Source organism: Phacochoerus africanus, chromosome 9, assembly GCF_016906955.1.
Source record: "Phacochoerus africanus isolate WHEZ1 chromosome 9, ROS_Pafr_v1, whole genome shotgun sequence".
Classification (NCBI taxonomy): Eukaryota; Metazoa; Chordata; class Mammalia; order Artiodactyla; family Suidae; genus Phacochoerus; species Phacochoerus africanus.
Window position 1 is genome coordinate 72,077,565 of NC_062552.1, and position 23,917 is coordinate 72,101,481.

Below are 23,917 nucleotides of genomic sequence, written 5' to 3' on the forward strand. Positions count from 1 at the left end.
CTTCCTATTTCTCCAGTTCTTCCTTTAATCACATAGGCAATTTCCCCAGCCTTCTTTGTATTTAACCTATTTTATATGTTCTTGTTTCGCTTTATAATCTACCAGAATTATTATTTTTTTATCTGTGAGTTCATATGGTCTTTTCTTTAACTCCTTTATTTCTATTTCTATATTTTTTACTGCCATATCTTTTTATACTTTTGTAAAAAATCATAGGCATTTATAGCTCTCTGCTTTTATTCTCTTTCATTAGTTTCCTTAGATGTTTCTCCATTCCTTAACAAAAGATGTTCTTTATAAGCATGGCTTGTAATTACATTTTCTGAAGCAGGTCCACACTTTAACCTGGGTTATTTTCATCTAATTTCAGTTTTCATTCCTCCAGTCTCTGAATAGAAATGCTACTTTTTGTAGAAGCTCCATGTTCTGTCTTCTCTTACTCTTCCTGCTCATCTACTCCCATTTAACTATTTTACTGATCCAGTGTTAAAAGTCCAGATTTTTCATTTTCAGTTTTACTTCTGGTTCTTTGAGGTTGGTTTGGTTCTATGTGTCTCCTGTTGCTATCTTCTTGTTCATTGGACCTTCAGCGTTAATGTGTCCCTGATGATGGTGTGTCATCACTCTGTCAGTATTTTGAATGCTTTCTAACTATAAATGGTATACTGTGGACCTCTTAAACCATGTTTTTAGCAAGTCCTCAGCTGTCTCTTCCATTAGTTAAAACTAATATTTACGTATAAATCAAACCAGGTAGCAGGTACTTAACCCTAATGTCTCCTTTCCAGAGTTATATCTCTTTCTCTTTCACCATTTCTCCCTCTCCCCCTGCCACCCCTGACACACATCTAAAACCCAAACACATCTCTCCCTTCTCCTGAGACTGTTACTATTTCACATTTATCTTTTTAAGCATGTCACTGCATCCTCTGGTTTTTGTTGCTTGTTTCAAACTTTCTTTATTCTTAGCTCTGTGGACTTTTCAAAAATATTCTTTAGCAGTTCTAGTGTTTATTTTGTTTTGTTTTGTTTTGTTTTTTTCTTACTCTATACACTTTCAAGTGTAAATCCAAATATTCTGACAGTGTGTAAGTCTTAGCAAAATTTCTCCCTCCTGGGAATTTGAACTAAGTTAAATATATTCCTTGAGTTCATCCCCACCATTACTTTTCTCTGTAGATATTATGATCCCTTGTATATATAATCCTCACCATATTTTTTATGCACAATTATTTTCCCCTTTGAAAGACCTTAATTTCTTTATCATTTTACTTCATTTTCTTTTAATTTTCCTCTGCCAAGATCAGTGGTGATTTCTTATTAACCCAGTACAATAGGTTATAGTCAGTCCATATCTTCACCTCTTTGCTCTCTTTGAAATAATTGCCACCCTTCAATTTCCATACTTCCCACTTCCGTGATAATTATTTCCTGTTCCTTTCCATTAGGTTATTTTTCTTAGTGGGTCTCATATGTGTTAATATTGATTATGACTTTCTTCTTGTCTCTCTTCTTCTCATTTTATAATCCTTGGTATATCATAAACCAGTGGTTCCAGCCATCATCTATAGACTGACACTTTCAAAATTTTGATCTCGACCTATTCCAAACCCAGCCATGCAGTTCTCTTCCAAACACGTAGATATCTGTATAGCTATATATACTTTTCAAGCTCCAAATTTTCAACACAATTGGAACTGAGCTCATATTATCTCCCTCTCTAAACCCACTTCTCCTTTTTTGTACCTTATCTTGGTGAATGCCAGCTTATCAGCGTCTTTATTCCAGGTCAGAAATTTTTTTGCCTTTCCTTTATATATAATAAATAATATTTTCTGCTCTTTGTTTATTCTATATTATAAATATATGTTTTAAAATGTTTCTTCCTCTTCAACTTCATGGTTAGTTCAGACTTTTGTCAGCTCTCTCATGGACTATTGAGATATCCTCTTTACTGATTTCCCTGATACCTATTTTGCACCCCAATCCACTCTTCATTTCCCTGCTCACATCAATTCACTAGTCCCTCATTGCTGTTTTATGTGCATCCAGTTGTAACAGTGTCTACCTAGACTTGCGTTTGAAAGTGTAAAATGTTTCTACTCAAAATCAGCTCCAATTCCAACAGTTCTGATGACATCTGAGAACTTGTCATCAACACAGAATCTCATGCTTTGCTCCATTCCTCCTAAATCATAATCTACATTTTAATAAGATCCCCAATTGGTGTCCAACCACAACAAAGTTTGAGAAGCACTGTATTGCAGTTCTGTTCCAAATGGTGCCAACTTGGGTTATGTTGTAAGTCCTGGGGGCTACCTGGGTATTTTATTAATTGGCATATATAGCATTATATGTTTTATATATAGCATCTTATATTTCCATGTCTGTATATACCATGATGTATTGTCTGCCAAAGGTTTAGTTTTCATCCATCACTATAGAGTTGACCACCTTTATCCATTTCACACTCTCTCCACCCCCTTTCCTTTCTGGTAACCACTACTCTGTTCTCTGCGTCTATGCGTTTACTTTTTTTTTGTTGTTCGTTCATTTATTTTTGTTTTATTTTCTTTTATTTTTATCTTTTCTTTTTATGACTGCACCTGCAGCATATGGAAGTTCCCAGGTTAGGGACTGGATTGGAGCTACAGCTTCAGTCCTATGCCATGGCAATGGCAACACCAGATCTGAGCCATAGCTGCAACCTATGCCACAGCTTGCAGCAACGCTGGATCCTAAACCCACTGAGCAAGTCCAGGGATTGAACCCACATCCTCACAGAGACAATGTCAGGTTCTTAACCTGCTGGACCACAATGAGAACTACTATTTTATTTTTTAATATTCCACATCTGTACAAAGATTATATAGTATTTGTTTTTTACCATTTGACTTATTTCACTTAGCATGATATCCTCATGGTCCATCCATGTTTTTGTAATTGGCAAGATTTCAGTTTTCCTATGGCTGAATAGTATTCTCTCTCTCTCTCTCTCTCTCTCTCTCTCTCTTTCTCTATGTATATATGTATACATATAGACCACATCTTCTTTATCCATTCATCCATCATTGGACTGGACACTTAGAATGTTTTCAAATCTTGGCTCTTGTAAATAATGCTGCAGTAAACATAGGGGTACATAATTCTTTTCTTCTTTTTTGTCTTTTTCTCTTTTTCTAGGGCCACATCCACGGCACTTAGAGGTTCCCAGGCCAGAGGTCCAATTGGAGCTATAGCTGCTAGCCTACACCATAGCCACCGCAATGCCAGACCCGAGCCATGTCTGCGACCCACACCATAGCTCACAGCAATGCCAGATCCTCAACCTACTGAGCAAGGCCAGGGATCAAACCCGCAACCTCAGTGTTCCTAGTCAGATTTGTTAACCACTGAATTGCAGTGGGCACTCCACATGATTCTTTTCTAATTGTCGATTGTGTATTCTTCCCAAAAGTGGTATAGCTGGATCATATAGTAGTCTGTTCTTAATTTTTTGAGAAATCTCCATGCTATTTATGATAGTGGCACTATTTACATCCTCACCAGTAGTATATGAGAGTTATCTTTCCTTGATATTCTCTCCAACACTTATTTCTTGCCTTGTTGATAATAGCCATTTTAACAAATATGAGATATTGTGGTTTTGATATGCATTTCCCTAAAATAAGTAATGTTGACCGTTTTTTCATGTGCCTCTTGGTAGTCTGTATATCTACATTGGAAATATGTTTATTCAGATCTTCTGCCCCTTTTTTAATCAGATTGTTTGCTTATTTTTGAATTTTATTAACTCATAGCATTATATGATTTGAACGTATTTGCTCCTATTTATTATGTTGTCTTTTCATTATCTTGATGGTTTCCTTTTTCTGTGCAGAAACTTTTAATATATACATTTGTTTATTTTTGCTTTTGTTTCCTGAGGAGACATATCCAGAAAGATATTGACTAATACCAATATCAAACAGTATACTGTCTATATTTTCTTCTAAGAGTTTTATGGTCTTAGGTCTTACATTTGCATCTTTAATTCATTTTGATTTGATTTTCATTTATGGGTGCGAGATAGTGGTCAGGTTTCATTGTTTTTCATGTGGTGTTCAGTTTTCCCAGCACTATTTTATGACGAGATTACCTTTTCCCCATTGTACTTTTCTTGCTCTTTTGTTGTAACTTAATTGTCCATATATATGCCATCTTATTTCTGGATTCTCAATTGTTCCATTGATCCATAACTTTGTTTTTCTTCCAAAACCATGCTGTTACAATTACTGTAGCTTTTAACCTTATTTGAAATCAGGAAGTGTGATACTTCCAGCTTTTTCTTTCTTCTCAAGATTGCTCTGTCTAGTCAGGGTCTTTTGTGGCTCCAAATAAGTTCTAGTTCTGTAAAAAAATGTCACTGGGATTTCTATAGGGATTTCAATTAATGTATAAATTGCTTTATGTAATATGGACTTTTTAGCAATGTTAATTATTCCAATCCATGAGCAAGGAATAGCTGTCCATTCTTGGTGTCTTCTTCAGTTTCTTTTATTTAACAATGCCAAATAGTTTTCAGTGTACATGTCTTTTACCTCCTTGATTAAATTTATTCCTTGTTATTCTCTTCCCCATAGTTTATTGTTAATGTATAGAAACATGAATGGATTTTTGTATATATATACATATACATAATATATATATAGTATATATATATACAAAAAATATATATATAATTATGTATATAATTTTTGTATATACATATATATATTTGTCTTTTGTCTTTTTAGGGCCTCACCTGTGGCATATGGAGGTTCCCAGGCTCGGGGTCTAATTGCTGCCAGCCTATGTCCGAGCCACAGCAATGTCAGATCTGAGCCGCATCTGTGACCCACACCACAGCTCACAGCAATGCTGGATCCTTAACCCACTGAGTGAGGCCAGGAATCAAACCCACAACCTCATGGTTCCTAGTTGGATTCATTTCCACTGTGCCAAGATGGGAACTCCTGTATATTGATTACGTATCCTGCAACTTTACTGTATTTATTCATTAGTTCCAACAGATTTTTGGTGGAGTCTTTAGGGGAGTTTCTATATAAAATCTTGCCATCTGTGAATAGTAACAAATTTACCTCTTCCTTTCTAATTTGAATGTCTTTTATTTCTTCTTACCTAAATGCTCTGACTGGGACTTCTACTGCTATGTTGAATAAGAGTGGTGAGAGTGAGCATCCTAATCTTATTCCTGATCTTAAAGGTTTTGCTTTCAGTTTTTCAGTGTTGAGTATGCTATGTCCTGTGAATTTGTCATATATGCCTTTTATCATATTATTTATTTATTTATTTATTGTCTTTGCAGGGCTGCACCTGAGCATATGGAAATTCCTAGGCTAGGGTTCAAATCAGACCTGTAGCTGCTGGCCTACACCACAGCCACAGCAACACAGGATCTGAGCCATGTCCACAACCGACACTACAGCTCAGGACAATGCTGGATCCTTAACCTACTGAGTAAGGTAAGGGATTGAACCTTCATCTTCATGGATACTAGTTGGATTCCTTAACCACTGAGCAATGATGGGAACTCCTACTGTATTTATAATATGGCCTACATTCCTTTTATATCCATTTTACTGAAAATTTTTGTCATTAGTGGGTGGTGAATCTTGTTAAGTGCTTTTCCTGCATCTATTGAGATGATCATATGATCTTTATTTTGTTGATCTTTATTTTGTTGATGTGATATATCACATTGATTGCTTTGTGGATGTCAAACCATCTTTGCATCCCTGAAATAAATACCACTTGATCATTGTGTATGATCACTTTAATTATTGTATTTGCTTTGCTAATATTTTGCTGAGGATTTTTGCATCTCTGTTCATCATAGATACTGGCCTATAATTTTTTTGTGTGTATGTTGCCATTGACTAGTTTTGGTATCAGGGTAATGTTGGTCTTGTAAATTGAGTTACAGTTTACACTCCTTCCTTTTCATTGTTTGAAAGAGTTTGAAAAGGATACATATTAAGTCTTCTTTGAGTGTTTTGTAGAATTCACCATAGAAGTCAGCTAGTCCTAGACTCTTGTTTTTTGGAAAGTTTTTGGTTACTGTTACACTGTCCTTACTAGTGATTTGTCTGTTTAGATGTTCTGTTTCTTCATGATTCATTCTTGGGAGATTGTACATTTTAGGAAGTTATCCTTTTTTTCTAGCTTGTTCTTTGCATTTCTGTGGTATCTTATTTTTCCTCTTTCCTTTTCTGATATTTATCAGAGACTTTTCTCTTTCTTCTTAGTGAATACAGTGAAATATTTGTCAGTTTTGTTTATCTTTTCATTGAACAAGCTCTCAGTTTTATTGATTTTTTGTCTTTTTGGTCTTTATTTCAATTTCATTTATTACTGCTTTATTATTTTATTATTTCCTTTTTCTGCTGATTTTGGGCTTTGTCCCCGCCCCCCTTTTTTCCAGTTTCTTTAGTTATATGATTAGTTTGTTTATTTGAGATCTGTTTTTGTTTCTTGAAGTAGGCCTGTATTGTTATAAACTTCCCTCTTTACACCAGTTTGCTGTATCCATAACTTTTGATATGTCACAATTTTATTTTCATTTTCATTAGTTTCCATGTATTTTTTGACTTTTCCTTTGGCTACTTTGTTGACTTAATAGTTATCCAGTAGCATGCTCTTTAGTCTCCACATATTTGTGATTTTTCCATATTTCTTCTTTTAGTTGATTTCTTTTTTATTGTTTGTTTGTTTTTTAAAAAAAATATTTTTTACTGAAGTATAGTTGGTTTACAATGTTGTGTTAATTTCTGCTTACATAAAAGTGATTCAATTATATATATATGTGTGCGTGCATATATTATATATATGCACTCTTTTTCATATTTTGCATTATGGTTTATCACAGAATATTAAATACAGTTCCCTGTGCTATACAGCAGGACCTTGTTGTTATTCATTCTATATATAATGGTTTGCATCTGTTAATCCCAGACTCCCAATCCATCCCTCCCCTAACCCCCCTTGGCAACATAAGTCTGTTCTCTGTATCTATGAGTCTGTTTCTGTTTCATAGATAAACTCCTTTGTCTCATATTTTAGATTCCACGTGTAAGTGATATCATATGGTATTTGTCTTTCTCTTTCTGACTTCACTTAATATAATAATTAGTTGTATGCATGTTTTCTTTTACTTGATTTCTAGTTTCATACATTATGATACAAAACAAACTTTATATATTTCAATCTTCTTAAATTTATTGAAATTTGTTTTGCATCCCAACCTATGGCCTATTCTTGGGAAGTTCCCATGTGCACTTGAGAATAATGTGTATTCTACTGCATTTGGATGGAATGTTCTGAATAAATATATTAAGTTCTTATGGTCTAATGTTTCATTTAAGACTGATATTTCCTTCTGGAGATTCATCTGCATGATTTATCCATTGATGTAAGTAGGGCATTAGAGTTCCCTACTATTACTGTGTTGCTGCTAAGCTTTTGTTTTTCTAAGAAAGCTAATTCCTCCTGGGTATCTGAGTGATAACTTTCCTGGATATAATATTCTTGGCTGACAGTTTTTATTTTTTAAAATATCACTCTACTCACTCCTGATCTGTAGAGTTCCTGCTAAGAAATCTGCTGATAGCCTACTGGGAGCTTCTTTGTATGTCACCATCCTTTCTTCCCTGGCTGCCTTTAAAATTCTGTCTTTGCCATTGAATTGTGACAATTTTAATATAATGTTTCTTGGAGAAGGCCTTTTTGCATCAAGGTAATTTTAGATATTCTCTTAGCTTCATAGATTTGTATATCCAGTCCCTTCCCAGCTTTAGAAAGTTCTCAGCTATTATTTCTTTAAATATAATCTCTGCTCCCTTTTCCCTCTCTTGTCCTTCCAGGATACCGATTCTCTTAATGTTTCCCTTCCTAATAGATCATACTAGTTCTTGCAGAATTTTTTTTTTTTTTTAAGATCTGAACCTTATTTCCTCTTCTGTGTCATTTGTACTTGTATCATCTCTAGATTTCTATCTTTCTATTCTGTATGGTCTGTTCTATTCTAAGTGCTTCTAATGTGTCCTCATTTATTGAGTTGTTTGGTTCCAACATTTCTGTTAATTTCTTTTTAAATTTTCAATCTCTCTGGTAAAGTATATCTGTTGTTCATTAATGCTATTCCTGAGCCTGTTGAACTGACTTTCTGACTTTTCCTGTTGTTCATTGAATTTCTCTCTCCCTTTCTCTCTTTCTTTTTTTAATTTATTTCTCTTTTTTTGGGCACTCCACAGTTTCTGGAGTTCTCAAGCCAAGGGTCAGATCCAAATTGCAGTTGTGAACTACACCACAGCTGTGGCAATGCCAGATCCTTAACCCACTGTGCCAGACCAGGGATTGAACCCATGTCCCAGCACTCCAGAGATGCCACAAATCCCATTGTGCCCAGCATGAACTCCCATTAAATTTTCTTATATAAGTATAAGCTATTTTAAATTCTCTGTGACGTAGATGGGAGTATCCCACCACTAATTCAATTTAATTTAACTTTAATTTCTGGAGATATGTGATTTTCTTTGTGATATTGGGTTACTGTGGTCATTCATTAGTGCTTGATGAGTCTTTGTGTGTTTGTTTTTTCTGCCATATTTGAGAAGCAGTGAATACCTTTCTTTAAGCTTTTTTTTTTTTCTTTTTAGGATGGATTCTAATCATTCAGTGTTAGTAATTAGAAGCCTTTCTTGCATTTTCCAGTAGGTGGCGATATAGCACACGTTTTTGGTTTCTCTTACCTGGCGCTGCTTCTAGTTATATTTGAGTTGACACTTTCCACCTACACTGCCTGGTGGAAGGTGTCACCTGGTTCCTTACTTACTGCTGCTGTGATTATGCCATGCTGCTGCCAGTATCACCAATGTTGCTTCCTGGGGCACTAGGGCATTAGGTATCTCTGCCATCTGTGGGTTTCCTGGGATTCAGGCTTCTCCATCATGGAGGATGGGGTAGGGTGGGGAAGAATCTGGCATTGTGGGTTTTCCTGCTATGACTAGGGTTGTTGGGTTGTAGGTGCCATTCACTGTAGGTGGTGGTGGGTGGGTATTGTGGGCACCTGTGCAGTTAAACAGACATATCACAGGCCCTGATGCCACTGATATTCAATTCCTTGTGGTTGCAAGCATTGACTAATGTTATCAGGTTCTTTGGTAAACCCCAGGGATCAACTATAGCAGGCACTGCCTCTGCTGTTCCCCTGATTCTGCCTCCTATATATGTTCCAGTTTACCTACATTTAGATGTACAAATGTATGGAATTCTCCAGTATCCCAGTATGTCAAGCAGAGGAGCTTTTTGACTTGTGATGTTTTACTGGTTGTAGATTGAAGAGGAGAGAGAAATAGATTATCTCCTGTTGCTATGATGCTGACATCAATTTGACTATTCTTATCTATTCTACAGACTTCAAAGAAAATGTCCATTGAGTTTGTTCCCACACAGCCTTTTCTTATCTCACTTGTGTTGTAAATTCTCTCTATGTCTCACTAAGATTGTTTTTTGTTCCAAATAAACTATTGGTCTGCCATAGATTCTTCTCCTTTTTTTGTAAACCAGAAAAAAATGTTTGTTGCTTTTAACTTATATTTGATTTTTTGTGTCTTTTTTACATTTCCTAGGCTTCAAAAGTCTCAGTTTGAGCCTGAGCATGAACTCAAAATGCAATGTATTTTCTTAATATTTATATTCAACAAGTTGTCATAATGTTTTATAACAAAAATGTACCCATAAGTCCTGGGTCACATTTGTTTTAATTTCCTTAATCTATTCAAGCTTGAACCTTTTGTGAATGTCATCATAATGATTACTGAATTTGATTCTTCTGGCATGAAAGTTACTTCCTGATTTTATAAGGGGATTTTTGAACTCCTGTAGTCTTTGAGATGATCAGTGCATACACCAGAGCGGTATTTCTTGAAGTGTGGCTCCAGGATCATAAGCATTAGCATCATCCATGAACTTATGACAGTGTAACTTATCTCACCCACCAAAGTCATATTGACATGTAGCTTTTTTGATGGGAACTCATAATCTGTATTTTCATAATCCCTCTTGGTTATTCTGATACATAGTCAAGTTTGGGAATTACTAGTTTGCTAAAAAAATTTGATTCCATTGTTATTACTAGTGACTGATTTAGATATCGTCATGATATATAGGAGTCAAATGAGATGTTAGAGGAATATCTAGGGAAGCCTTTGGTAAAGTTATTCTTGCTAGACCATTTTATGGCTGACTCTTGGTATGTTGCAAATTGTCCCAGGTCTGTCTATCTGTTTGGCCACCATCAGACAGAATAGCACTGCTATTGAGGTTGGTTGAGCTGAAAGATCATATAAATACATAGATTCCTGATTATGTTATTGAACCAGTGAATAAACCAGCCTTAGAATGGTGCTTGCTTTGAATTTTTTGTTATATGAAATAATAAATACTCTTATAAGCCAGTTTGAGAGATTTTCTGTTATCTATAGATAAAAATATCAAACTTATATAACATGAGTTTCTTTTATAGCCAATAATAACATTATAAATGCTATTTAAAAAATCACTGATGCATAAGAACATTTTTATGGAGTTTTGTATTCTGTCTATACAAATTATACTTGGAATCAGCCAGTGTATAGCAGTCAATAGGCTTTAATAGAATAAACAGCCCACATTTTAAAAAGTATATTGGGGAGTTCCCATTGTGGCTTAGCAATAATGAACCAACCTGACTACTTTCCATGAGGATGAGGGTTCGATCCCTGGCCCCGCTCAGTGGGTTAAGGATCCCAGTGTTGCTGTGGTGTAGGCCTGCAGTTACAGGCTACAGCTCCCATTTGACCCCTAGCCTGGGAGCTTCCATGTGCCACAGGTACAGCCCTAAAAAGACCCCCCCCAAAAATTAAATTTATAAAAGTATGTCAGAAGTTAAAAATAAAAACGCTTAACCTAGTGGATAAAATTAGCCATCTTTGAAAAGCTTTTGAAACATAAAATATCCATAAAGTAATTCATATTTGTGATTGAATTAGACTAGAGATTCTTTTTTAAAGTATGTCTATGAAAAAAGGCAACAATCAAAGTGTAATTAATTAAAAAATAACATAATGAAAACATGTCTTTTATATGGAAGTATTCTAATGACAGAAGACATTGTTGAATAATAAAAAAATATTGGAAGTGGGTAGTAAGATGTTTTCAGCACTTAGTTGCTATATTTGGTTGACACTACCATTAAAAGTTCTTCAGGCTTTACCACAGATGGGATCAAATAGGAGGCAAAAAAGACTCCTTTTGCTCTAACTTCCCACACACATAACTACTTTATAATTCTAAGTGTTTTTTTTTTTTTTTTCAGGGATCTTAATTTTTAGAATAGTGTTACAGGAAACAAATTGATACATTTTTGTAACTAGAAATACATATTCCATATTCTGAGTTTTAAAATGTAGCATTTAGGTATGTGAATCACTATTTGGGGAGTTTGGTTAATGTGACTCACCTACATTTAAAACTACCTCATGGTGATGATACCTAGCTTCTGTGATGCAAAAGTGAGACGCAAACTTAGATTGTATCCTACTGCCACAAATACTTCATGAAGCACTTTTTCTCTCTTGCTAATTATTTTAATTGCCTTTGTAGCTGCTATATATAATTTCATTTCTACTGGAGGTTCTTAGTATTTCATAAAATAAGTTTAATAGTTAAAAACAGAAACAGGAAATAGTTTTCTTCCGTAAGTAGGGTAATATCTCAACTGCTACTATAAATTTTAGAATAGTTAATAATAATTTACACTTTCCTTCTCATCTTGCTACTCAGATATCAAGGGGTCAATAATATGAAAAAAAGTTTTCATGTATATATAAGATACTTTTTCTGATTGGTAGTAATAAAATATAAAAAGCAGTATGGTGATAAATAGTATCATGCTATTCGGTTAATATGGATAGCAATACAGACAATAGACAGCCTAGCTCATTATTTCTCCAAAAGTTATTTTATGTATGATATTATTGTGAATATAAGATATATTGTAGAGTTTGGCTTTGCTTACAGGTCTTAAAACTAAGATTTCAGTAAATCTACACTGAAATAGTTTTAGTGATACTGGATGAAATTTTACTTTCTCCTTCTTGAATTCTTATAGATAATTCTAAGAATTATATATAAAATGTCAGCTAGCATTTCAGGTATTTTCTTGATCCACTATCTTGAAAAGATAGTGTAGATTTTTTATTATAATTTATTCTATAAGAAAGTAAAAATCTGGTCTTTATGTAGGAGAATGGAGCTCATTATCATTTCCCTCACAAAATTAATTTCAATGTACTTTTTAAAAAAACAAAATCTTAATGCCTTTTATAACACCTTATGATAGACTTTCACTGTATTGAGGAAGGAGGTCTTTTTCTCCCTTTTTTAAAAAATCTTTTTTTCTTGAAGTGATTTGGTTAAGCAGGAAAAAAGAATGAGGACATTTTGACACCTCATCCCCTATTCTATTAACCAAACTACATAATCCTCTCCTTTGCTCAGTTTGATTTTCCTTTATTGAATTTTGCTTTCTGCAATGTTCTCATTTCCCTTATTAGATTAAATCAGATTGTTCTTACCCATCCAACTTTATCCCTTTGGGAAAGCAAAATTCAGTCTCCCGAGAGACAAATGTAAAGAAAATCTACTTAGAGAAGATTACCAAGCTACTGTTATTATCCGTTTCCAATTTCCTTTCTACTTTACAGAGTAAGTTTGACTCATTCCCTGATGGCAAACTTTACTCCCTTCTTCTATGTAACATGAATGAGGACAGGTCATCTGTAATTGATGACTCCTAATGTAAAGTGCCAAACCTCAGGATTGATAAGACTTGTTATATATGGTAAGTCAGGAGACCCTTGGTTATTGCTTGTGCTTGCAGCTGCTGCCTTTTGAAACCAAAAACCTGTCACACTGAACCAAGAATTATTTAGGAAATTCTATTAGTATACCATTTAGCTGACACCCAGTGATGCTCTTTTGGTGATTATGATGGAACAGCTGAAGAAGAGTCACAACAAGGATGTGCGAACAGAGCAACTTTATCTGTATTTCTTTGCATTCTGTTTCACTTCTTCATAGATTGAAGAGAAAGCTCAAGACCCACAACCTCAGGGAAATTAGGTTTCTATTCAAACTGCCCTTTAAACCTCAAAATAGAGATTTCCAAGAAATTTCTTTTTTAGGTTTTTCAAAATTGCTGAGAAGCCGTTTACCTTTTCATTGTGGTACCAAAATGGTTTTAAAAGTCTATTCTGGTCCGGGGTATAAAAAGCAAATGAAGAACTTAATAAATCATGAAAATAAACTGCTAAATTGTGTGTATGTGTGTATGTGTGTGTGTTTTCTAACCTAGCATCTTAAATTCTCTTGAGGTCACCCTGTCAGCATCAGTTCTGTGGCATGGATTTAGTTGAATCAATCCTAATTGCAATTCTGCACAGGTCTGGTCCTTTGTGGAGATTGCAGATGAATGACAGTGCAGTGGCAGGGAAGATAAATATGCTGGCAAATAAGATCCCAGCACTCCACAGAGGATGGAATAAATTACTTCACCAATAGAGTGCAGGTAATATGTTGGAGAGAAAAAGTGAAATCGAAGCTAGTTTAATACCAGCTTGGTTAAAGTTTAAAATAAAGCATTTCAAGCTTATGTAAAATACTGATGGTGATTTGTTTCTATTCAGAATGCTTTCTGTTGCCCTCTATCATGAAAAATAATTGCGTACACTAATTTTGTTTATGCAGATGACAGCCTGGACAATTTTAATTCATGTAGCATTCTCTGGTAGCTGAAGGCCTAGTGATATCTGTGGTGTAGCATATTGATTAGTAATTTGATAAATACACAAAATGGCACATTGAGCTTTAGGTGTTTCATGCAAAATGTATTTAAACGACCTTGACTAATTAGAGCGCGTAGCTATGAGGCAGTACCGTGTGAATAAGAGCCAGTTTATTGGGCTAGAGATTTATGGAGTTTTTGAGGGAGAATAGGAAAAGACATGCATACAAACACTAAGACCTCTCTCAAGGAAGTAGAGATAATCCATCATTAGTAGAAAAATCTTTTTTTTTTATTATGAGAATTATTACCTTTATCCTATAAAATCAATTCAGTGATTTTATATCTACAATGTATTTAACAGAGTTTTAACTTGACCCTAGATAATGTACATATATGTACTTTATTAGGATTGAATACTCAAGCAAATTTTGTAAAGCGATCTTAATTATTTTATATTTTATTTAAAGACAGATATACATTATTCATATTGATTATTTACTTCTTTACATCTTATAGCTTCATGAAGTATAAAGTTCCAAAATCATATGTTATTGTTATAGTCTACCATCACATATTATATTAGGTGTCATATAATTAAATCTCAAACAATCTAATTAGGTTTTGTGGATGAAGTTTATATTTTTAGTGAATTCTTATGGAAATTATTTTTTTGGTAAATAAAAGTGAATTGCCCTAAGAATCCATAGATAGAACTCAAACATTTCTAAAAGAAATATTTCCCTTGGCTATACATCTCACAACAACACCAGCCAATAAATATCATATAGACGTTGCTCAATTTTTATCCCGAACCATATAATCTAGACACTTCTTTGATGTGTATTTTTCTTATAATCATCAATGGAAACTTGTGGAAGCAAAGTGAGTAGGACTGAGGATTGAGGTTTTTAATATAAATATTCAAAATATCTGAATTAAATTTAGGCCCAAATGAAATATTCTTAGCAGCGTCGGTGCACCTCCAATTGTGCAGAGCTTCATCAGGATATATTTCGGTTGCTCTGAAAGATCTTGAAACAAATGATCAATTGTCTACCATTTCAATGCACTATGCTCATGTGTTAGAATTTTGCAGGCTTGCTTCAATTTGGGGTGAAATATACAGCACAAAGAGGAGGGGTGAATTAAATCTTTCAAAAACTTAGCTCAAAGTCAGTATTGTTTTTTGATTTCAAATGTCAGTTAAGTTTGACCATCCAGTTAGAGCATCTCTAAATGAATTTCGGTTATGTCAAATACAAGTTTTTCTGACTTTCCAAAATCATAATTCTCCTCACGTAGTTGCTTAACAACTTCAGAGAACTGCCAGAGACTATTTCAATTTGGTTTTCATTGTGAGAGGTATGATTTTGAAAGAACAGATTTCTAAAATGGACTTTTACAAACACTTAAAGAAGTTTTCTAGCACTGATATTCTCTTTGTTTCCAATCCATTCCCTGTAATAATTATTGAATATTTTAAAATTAGTGAAGACCTAAAAATCTCCCCATAGCCTAAATCTTTTGTCATAAATGATAGGTTTATGAATATTAATTATAAAAGTGCTCTAATATATATAACATATAATATATAATATATATATAATCTTGATTTAAGAAAACAAACAGGAATTATAAGTAATAATACTCATCTGGGACTAATCATTGTCTAGGTGTTCTACCAAGTTTATGACCTTAAAATGTAAGATCCAGCATTTAATCACCTGTGAAAAGGGGTTAAAAGTAATTTCATGACAAAATCATGCAACTACTATAATAATATGAGTGGAATTTTTTGAGAAATCTAATGAATGATTGAAAAAAATGAGTCATATGAAGAAGAAATTAGGTTGAGTTGCTCTATAAAGGTAAGGGTAATTTAGTATCCATCTTAAACAAAGAACATATCAGGATGATAATTACAGAAGGTGCTCAACTACAGCCTGTCTTTCCCACCCCAACTGATGCAAAAAAATTCTTTGCAGAATTGATATTAAACAAGATCACCTATTTTGTTATGTCATTGAATACAATGTTAGGCAACCTATTAACATTTCAATTAGTGTTTAATAGACTGTGGTCCATCAATTGGGGCGCTTGTGATAAATGCAGATTCCTACCTTATTACAGGCTTCTGAATCAGGATCTTTGGGGCCAGATTCCCAGAATCTCTATTTTTACGGAGCACCATGAGTGCATCTGATGTACTTTAAAATTTGAGATCCACCAGTAAGTACTTAGTATCAGAGAGATTTCAGTTTATAAGAAAGCATGTAGAACAGATTATCTCTATTGATTCTTTCCAGCACCATCACTCTGGAGAGATCAAGCAAGATACAGTATTACTGAAAACTATAAATCTGAGGAGAGGTGGCTAACATATTTTCCAAAACAATTGAAGAAAGTAAGCTAATAGAAAACTACTGAATTTACTACAATAAAGAATATGTATTGTAATTCTTTCTGACAGGAGACTACAAATGTGTACATCTTTTTATTTTGAGAATAAAGTAATAATTCATATCAAATTTTGTACACCATTTTAGTCTCCCCTTTGTGAGCTGTTTTTGCAGAGCAGTAGACTTTAAAGGAGGTGTGCTAAATATAAATGCCTTAAATAAAAGAAAAACCTAAAACACAACTTGCCCATATTGAAATTACTGAGAAATCCTTTCATGTATCTTGTCTTATCCTTACTTCTAAAGAATATGAATTTGGTAGTAGTTATACTTTAAGCAGAAATTAGAAACAGTAATTTAAAAATGGTTAATCTGGAAATTCCCTTTGTGGCTCAGCTGTGACGAACTCAACTAGAATCCATGAGGATGTGGGTCTGATCCCTGGCCTCGCTCAGTGGGTTAAGGATCCGGTGTTGCCCTGAGCTGTGGTGTAGGTCATAGATATGGCTCAGATCCCGTGTTACTGTGGCTGTGGCTTTTTGACCCCTAGCCTGGCAACTTCCATATGCTATAGGGGCGGCCCTAAAAAAAAAAAAAAAAAAGGCTTATCCATAACAAATCCTTTATTTGCTTTTAGAGATTTATGACCAATAAAAAGAAACAGTAAGGGATGAGGCAGAGTACTTTTAGAAGTGTTATCTTTGTTCTCTGATCCTTTCTCTATTCTCTCCTGCAAAGACCTTGTTTATTTGCTTGCTTTAGCCATCACCTCCTCAATGCAGATGCTCTCTAATCTTGTTCTCTCCTGAGAGATGGTACCAAATCCCCAAAGAACACTAGGGATTTCCACTTGCTTAACCTTTCTGTCATTCAATATTTTAAAAATAAGTCTCAATGACCCTCTCTCTCAAACTGACACCCACTGTGTCTTGCCTATCCCTCTTAAAGTTAGTGCTATTCTTCAAAGCAAACAGCCTCTAAATCTTGGACAAAGCTTTGCTTTTTTCTTCTACTTGACCAACTTCCACCAATTCCCAAAGTAATCAGTTACTACTTCTGATGATTTTTTCTTAGTTCCTCTAACATTTGTATTTTATGCCCAATTCCTCATTTCCTGACCTTTTTTCAGGTTTTAGTCTCCTCAAATTTGGACTTCCATTATACCTATGCCTTAGGATTCTCTTATAGGATATAAAGTTTGGGTCAGAATTTTGAAAAATGGAGCATGAACATCTAAAGAGATATGTTTGTGTGTACATATGCATACATTTTTAATATACATATACCTATTTTATATATGTGTATCTATGTGCGTTAAGTTGTATGTTTATATTAGTCAGTCTTGACTCCTCTATTCCCTTTGCCTCCCATATAAGTTCTGTTTGCATTTCTACAGACTCATAACTCATCCTCCAATATTTTTACTGTCACCACCCATTTGCATTACCATCTCTCATTTCAACTGCAGTGATATTCTTAATGGTTTTGTATGCTTCATACTTGCACTTACAATCATCCTTATAATAGGCATAATGATTATACCTTGCATCAAACTTCTCATAGTCTTTCAAAATAAAATATTTTTCCTTTCTCTATAATTTGCTACATGATTTTCTCTTTGCTGTATCTTATTTGACCTCATGTCAAGCCTGTCCCTCAACCATTTTGATATCCACACTGGCTTTCTTTTGCTTTTTTGAGCCCAGCAGACTCATTTTCATGTCAGGAACTGAACATCATATTGAGATGTTTCCATGATTTGACTACTTCTTGTTATTCCGTCATTGCGTCAACTGATGTTTCTTCAAGACATTTTAAATGACCATCTTTTCTAAAGTGGTCAACCCTGCCCTTAGATTCATTTTAAATTCCATTTCCTGGTTTTATATTTGTATATCACATATCAATGATGAAAATGTATGATCATCATCATCATGGTCAATATCTGTCTCTTCAAACTTCAATGTTTAAGCTCTAAGAAAGACCGAAGGATGAATATTATGGGGCCTGAGATAGAACTTCCCCATTCCATGAAGAATCTCTGTATATTGTTAATCCTAGTTTTGATTTTATAAATGAAATTAGCAGATTTCCTTAGGACTTCTAAATGCAGGTTGGCTAGAGGTCTTTATACTGGGTGGATTTCTTAGCTCACATGGCATAATGAAAACATTCTCCAACTTTAAAGAAAGAGAACAATTTCTAAATACCCTGTTAAAAAGTCTTTCTCATGAATAGTTATTTCAGGAAATATAAGTAAATATTAAATGTGAACAATTTAATATTTTTATTCAGAACAGAGTTGTTTCATATCTATTAGTAATAACACATTTGTATAGTAATGCTACATGCCAGACAGACATCTGATAACTTCATATATATTAATTCATTTATTCCCAACTATCCTTGAGTAACTTGCTATTATTCCTCTGTTTTACAGATGAGGAATTGATATACAGAGAAGTTTAGTAACTAGCCCTTGGATATAACTGGTAAGTGAAGATGGCTTCAGAAGCTGTGTCCTTAACCAGTATGCATATCGCCTTCCTATTCTTATACCATAATAGGGCAAAATACAAGGAAACCAGGATTAGATTATTGGAAAGAATGATGATGTCAACAATGCAGAAACTAAAATGGAAGGCAGTAAATAGCAAACTAAGAATACGCAAATAAACTTGAGAAACACTTCTAGAATACAAAGCAAATGGAGAAAAAAATCGTGGCGAGACTAGAGTGGAGATAGTAGGCAATGAAATATAAATCATGAACATAGTCATAATTATTAGCTATTACATGATAAGTAAATGAGAATATGGAACAAGAATTATAATCATAAAATACTAATATGAAACATAGCAGCAATTAGACATATTTCAAATCTCACAAGCACCAGATAGATTCTAGACAAGGTTCACTGTGTTACAAGATAACTAAAATAAAAAGAATACAACACACATGTACACACATTCACACAAAACCATAAGTAAAGTCTAATACAAAAATTCTGGATTAAAAATAAGATTACTTAAAGGAAAATAAAAGTAGACAGAATTTTTTAAACAGCAAATGATAGACAAAAATGGAATATTTTTATAACCTTGAGTAAAAAATGATTGTTATCCAAGAATTTTTCCATGAAGCTCAGTTACTATACAGATGTTACTTTTTCAGAAGGCTCAGAAGACATGTATTATGTGATTGCAGACTGACAAATAAAAGTAACTCAAGAATAAATATAGCAAAGATATAAAAGACCTGATGATAGGCATTGGAATTAAGCTTTTGCACAGCAAAGGAAACCAAAAAGAAAACAAAAAGACAACTTACAGAATGGGAGAAAACAGCTTCAAATGATGCAACCGACAAGGGCTTAATCTCTAGATTATTTAAGCAACTTATACAACCCAACAGCAAAAAAGCCAACAACGCAATGGAAAAATGGGCAAAAGACCTGAATAGACATTTCTCCAAGGAAGATATACAGATGGCCAACAAACACATGAAAAAATGCTCAACATTGTTGATTATAAGAGAAATGCAAATCAAAACTACCATGAGATACCACCTCACACCAGTCAGAATGGCCATCTTTAATAAATTCACAAATAACAAGTGCTGGAGGGGCTGTGGAGAAAAGGGATCCCTCCTGCACTGTTGGTGGGAATGGAAACTGGTACAGCCCCTATGGAGAACAGTTTGGAGATACCTTAGAAATCTATACATAAAACTTCCATATGACCCCGCAATCCCACTCTTGGGCATCTATCTGGACAAAACTCTACTTAAAAGAGACACATGCACCCACATGTTCATTGCAGCACTATTCACAATAGCCAGGACATGGAAACAACCCAAATGTCCATCGACAGATGAGTGGATTCGGAAGAGGTGGTATGTATACACAAAGGAATACTACTCAGCCATAAAAAAGAATGACATAATGCCATTTGCAGCAACATGAGTGGAACTAGAGACTCTCATACTGAGTGAAATGAGCCAGAAAGACAAAGACAAATACCATCTGATATCACTTATAACTGGAATCTAATATCCAGCACAAATGAATATCTCCTCAGAAAAGAAAATCATGGACTTGGAAAATAGACTTGTGGCTGCCTGATGGGAGGGGGAGGGAGTGGGAGGGATGGGGAGCTTGGGCTTATCAGACACAACATAGAATAGATTTACAAGGAGATCCTGCTGAGTAGCATTGAGAACTTTGTCTAGATACTCATGTTGCAACAGAAGAAAGGGTGGGGGAAAAAATGTAATTGTAATGTATACATGTAAGGATAACTTGATCCCCTTGCTGTACAGTGGGAAAATAAAAAAATAATAATAATAATTAATACTTGATTAATATTATTAAGCTCTACTTAAAATATATGTGTTGATAAGCATATGTAATGCTTATGACTTTGTAAAATATTTAATATTAACAAATTGAAATTACAAAAATAGTTTTTGTTCAAATATGTTCAAGCATATGCCCATTCTTGGCTTGGAAATACTATGATTTATTAAGCTGATCTAATATTTTCTCAGTTCTTATGAAATTTATAGCAAAAACTATTTTGGCTTACACTATTCTATAATTGTTCTCTTTACCCTGTGTACTATGAAAATAATAGACTTTGTCTACAGATGTTTTATATATTTTAGCGAAGAAGAAGATATGACTCTATAGCCTAGACAATAATTACTTTTTTCATGTTAAAAGAAATCTGGAAATAGTGGTTCTAGAGTTGGGGTAGAGCTTAAATGCCAACAGGACCAAAGATCAATCACATGGGCTTTAAGAGTATAGGCTTTCCTATATTTAGAGCTTGTCCCCAGTTCTATGTAGATAGGTGGCCCCATGCAGATGACCTAACCTTTCTAAACTTCAGTTTCCTCATTTTTATAATTAAGATAATAACAGTAAGCCCTTAAGTCTTTTATAAAATAAATGATAAAATGTCCGGCACATAGTAAGCAAGCAACAAATGTTATCTGTTACTAATATTGTTGCCATTGTTAGTTATTATTATTAGATAAATATACTGTGGAACTAAAAATTGTGAATAATGTAATATGACTAAACAAGGAAACAAAAAATTTTAAATCATTGATTCAAATTCTAGGAATATTGAAATGTATAGCTTATTTTCATATATGTATTATTAAAAATTTATAAATAATTGAATTGTGTCAGTATGGAATAATGAAAATCAGAGAGAACTTTATTATCTAACTCTGTAATTAAATTGTAAATGGAGGGAGAATCATTTTTTATTAATTATCAGATAAGGTTAATTAAATGAAAGTTAATGAAGTTTTCCTGTCAATTTCATTAAAGATGCTTAAATGGTAGGGAATAATAAATCACAATAATGGAAAGACATATAAACCAATGAAGTATAGTACCTGACTTGGCTGATTGGGGTGATAGCCCACATTTTCCCTTAATACTACTTGATGGAAGTTCTTTATGTCACCATTTAAAGCCCTGCAATATCTCAAGTCTCTAGTAAATAAACGTCAGTTTTCAGAAGCAGAGTCTTCTTGCCTTACAATGACAATTTTACATTTTTCTCTTAGTAATAGGATTCTGATGTATTCTGGGGAGCAATATGCTCAGTTAAAGGACAACTTTCCAGCTTCTCTTGTAATTCAAAGTGGACAGTAAAATATAAGTAGAAATTATTTGCTGGTTCTTTAATGAAATCTTGTAGAGATTGTTGCCACATAGTTGGTATATGTACTATTCTGGCATCCTCACCAAACCACCTGTGCTCAGAATTCAGACAGAATTTCTGGAACTCAGCAGTCACCTAAGACTAGAAGAGTGCATGAAAAGAAACTTCCTGCCTGGGAGACACGGCCCTGTCTCTGTGGAAGGGGCTGTTGGGCCCTAGCCCAAGAGGCCTTTTCCTCTGCACAGCATCGTTCTTATATGTGATTAACAGAAAAGGAAGATGAATCACTGCCTATAGATATAGTTCTTCAGACACTTCTGGCCTTTGCAGTTACCATTTTTGGTATAGTTCATATTGTGGAGGAGTTTAAAGACATGGATGCCACTTCAGAACTAAAAAATAAGGCATTTGACACATTGAAGAATCACCTATCATTTTATGTATTTAATCATCGTGGTCAAGTACTGGTCCAGCCTTTGGATACAGAAAATTCTTCAAACCAAGATGCATTGTCCTCTAACACATTGAAATTACAAAAACTTGAATCACTGTGTTGTTAAGATTTTTACAAATTATAACAGGAAAGTAGACAGAGCTGGAATCTTGGAGTTTGGAGCACAAAACACTCTTCCCTATCCGTATTTATATTGATCTTTCAGACCTAATTTGAAAAAAAAACTATGACCTTCATTGTGCTGTGTTAATCAGATCATTAATGCGGTGTAAGTTATCTGTGAAATGAGTCTTTGATTTTTCAAAGAGAAGATTCTTTTTTCATTTAAAATAAATTCACATTTTTTTTGAGAAAGTCACTGTTGTAACTTTGAAAAATGTTGATAGTTATGTAATTATTATTTATTTTCTTGGATTTCTTATCTTTTGCACTATGTTTTTTTTATGATCCTTTTGGACATAGTGTGACTATAAGTGCATTTTGTAGCATGAATGATAGTAAAATGTTCTTGATTTCTTAACAACCTATGGACTTCTCTAAATAGATCAAAATGGTGACTAATCACTTTTTCTTATGCCCCCTAAATAGTGGCTCTGTTTCAGGAGATACTTGCCAGTTTTTAACTTATCTGTGATTTCTCACCCTACCCTGCTCCCATATAACTCCTAACATCACATGTCTTGTTTCAGCACTTCTCTGGGGTTCTGTATGCAGTGAACAATTTTTGTGTCAGAAATCATTTGTCATAACAAATATATTTAACAAACTCAATTTGCTGTAAAGCTACTTGTGTACTCATTTATCTGTAAAAAAATACCCCTAATTGATTATGTAGTATAAGAATAGTTGAAGATAGACCACAAAGACCATTCACAAATTAATTATCCTGCCTATGCAAAAGAATAGTAATCATTTAGGAAAACTGATACTTGTCATTAAGCCAGTTTAACTTATTCAAAACCTCTGTTATTTCACTGCATACAAAACCAGTGAATTAGTAAAAATAAAGGAGACTTTCTCATTGAAGGTAGACTTTGACAGAATTGGGCCAAATATGTTCTAAATATTTGGAATTAATATCTGTAATTTTAAAAATTAAGGTCATTTAAGAACTTTTCATAGCTTCTGATTTGTAGCAGGCTTAGTTTTCCATCTTCACTGCATGTTGCTTAAGTCGTGAGGATGAGGGTGCAGAGTAGAATTTATTTTAGAAAGAGTAATCTTAGTTTTAGGGAAATTTGGCTAGCTCTTTGATCTGCAGGAAGCTTAACATTTCTTTGTAGGGAATGTTGCTTTTGTCGGATAGTACGTGTATGCATACATTGCTTTTGTTGAATTGTATAGGTATAAAGGGGATAACTGTATGCAGATTTGAAAAGGAAATATGCTTTAAATGCCCTTATACTTGATGGCATTTTTTCCATTAGCCGTGAACCTCAGCTCTTCTATTCTGTCTCGTAACACACAGCCCCAAAACACAAGATTATTTTGTCATTAAGCTTTTTTTCATTGCTTG

General features: G+C 34.0%; 1 pseudogene; it reads left to right on the forward strand.

The window, feature by feature from the left end:
* Window positions 1-14,004: 14,004 nt before the first annotated feature.
* On the forward strand, window positions 14,005-22,507 carry LOC125136643 (ER membrane protein complex subunit 5-like; annotated as a pseudogene).
* Window positions 22,508-23,917: the final 1,410 nt, after the last annotated feature.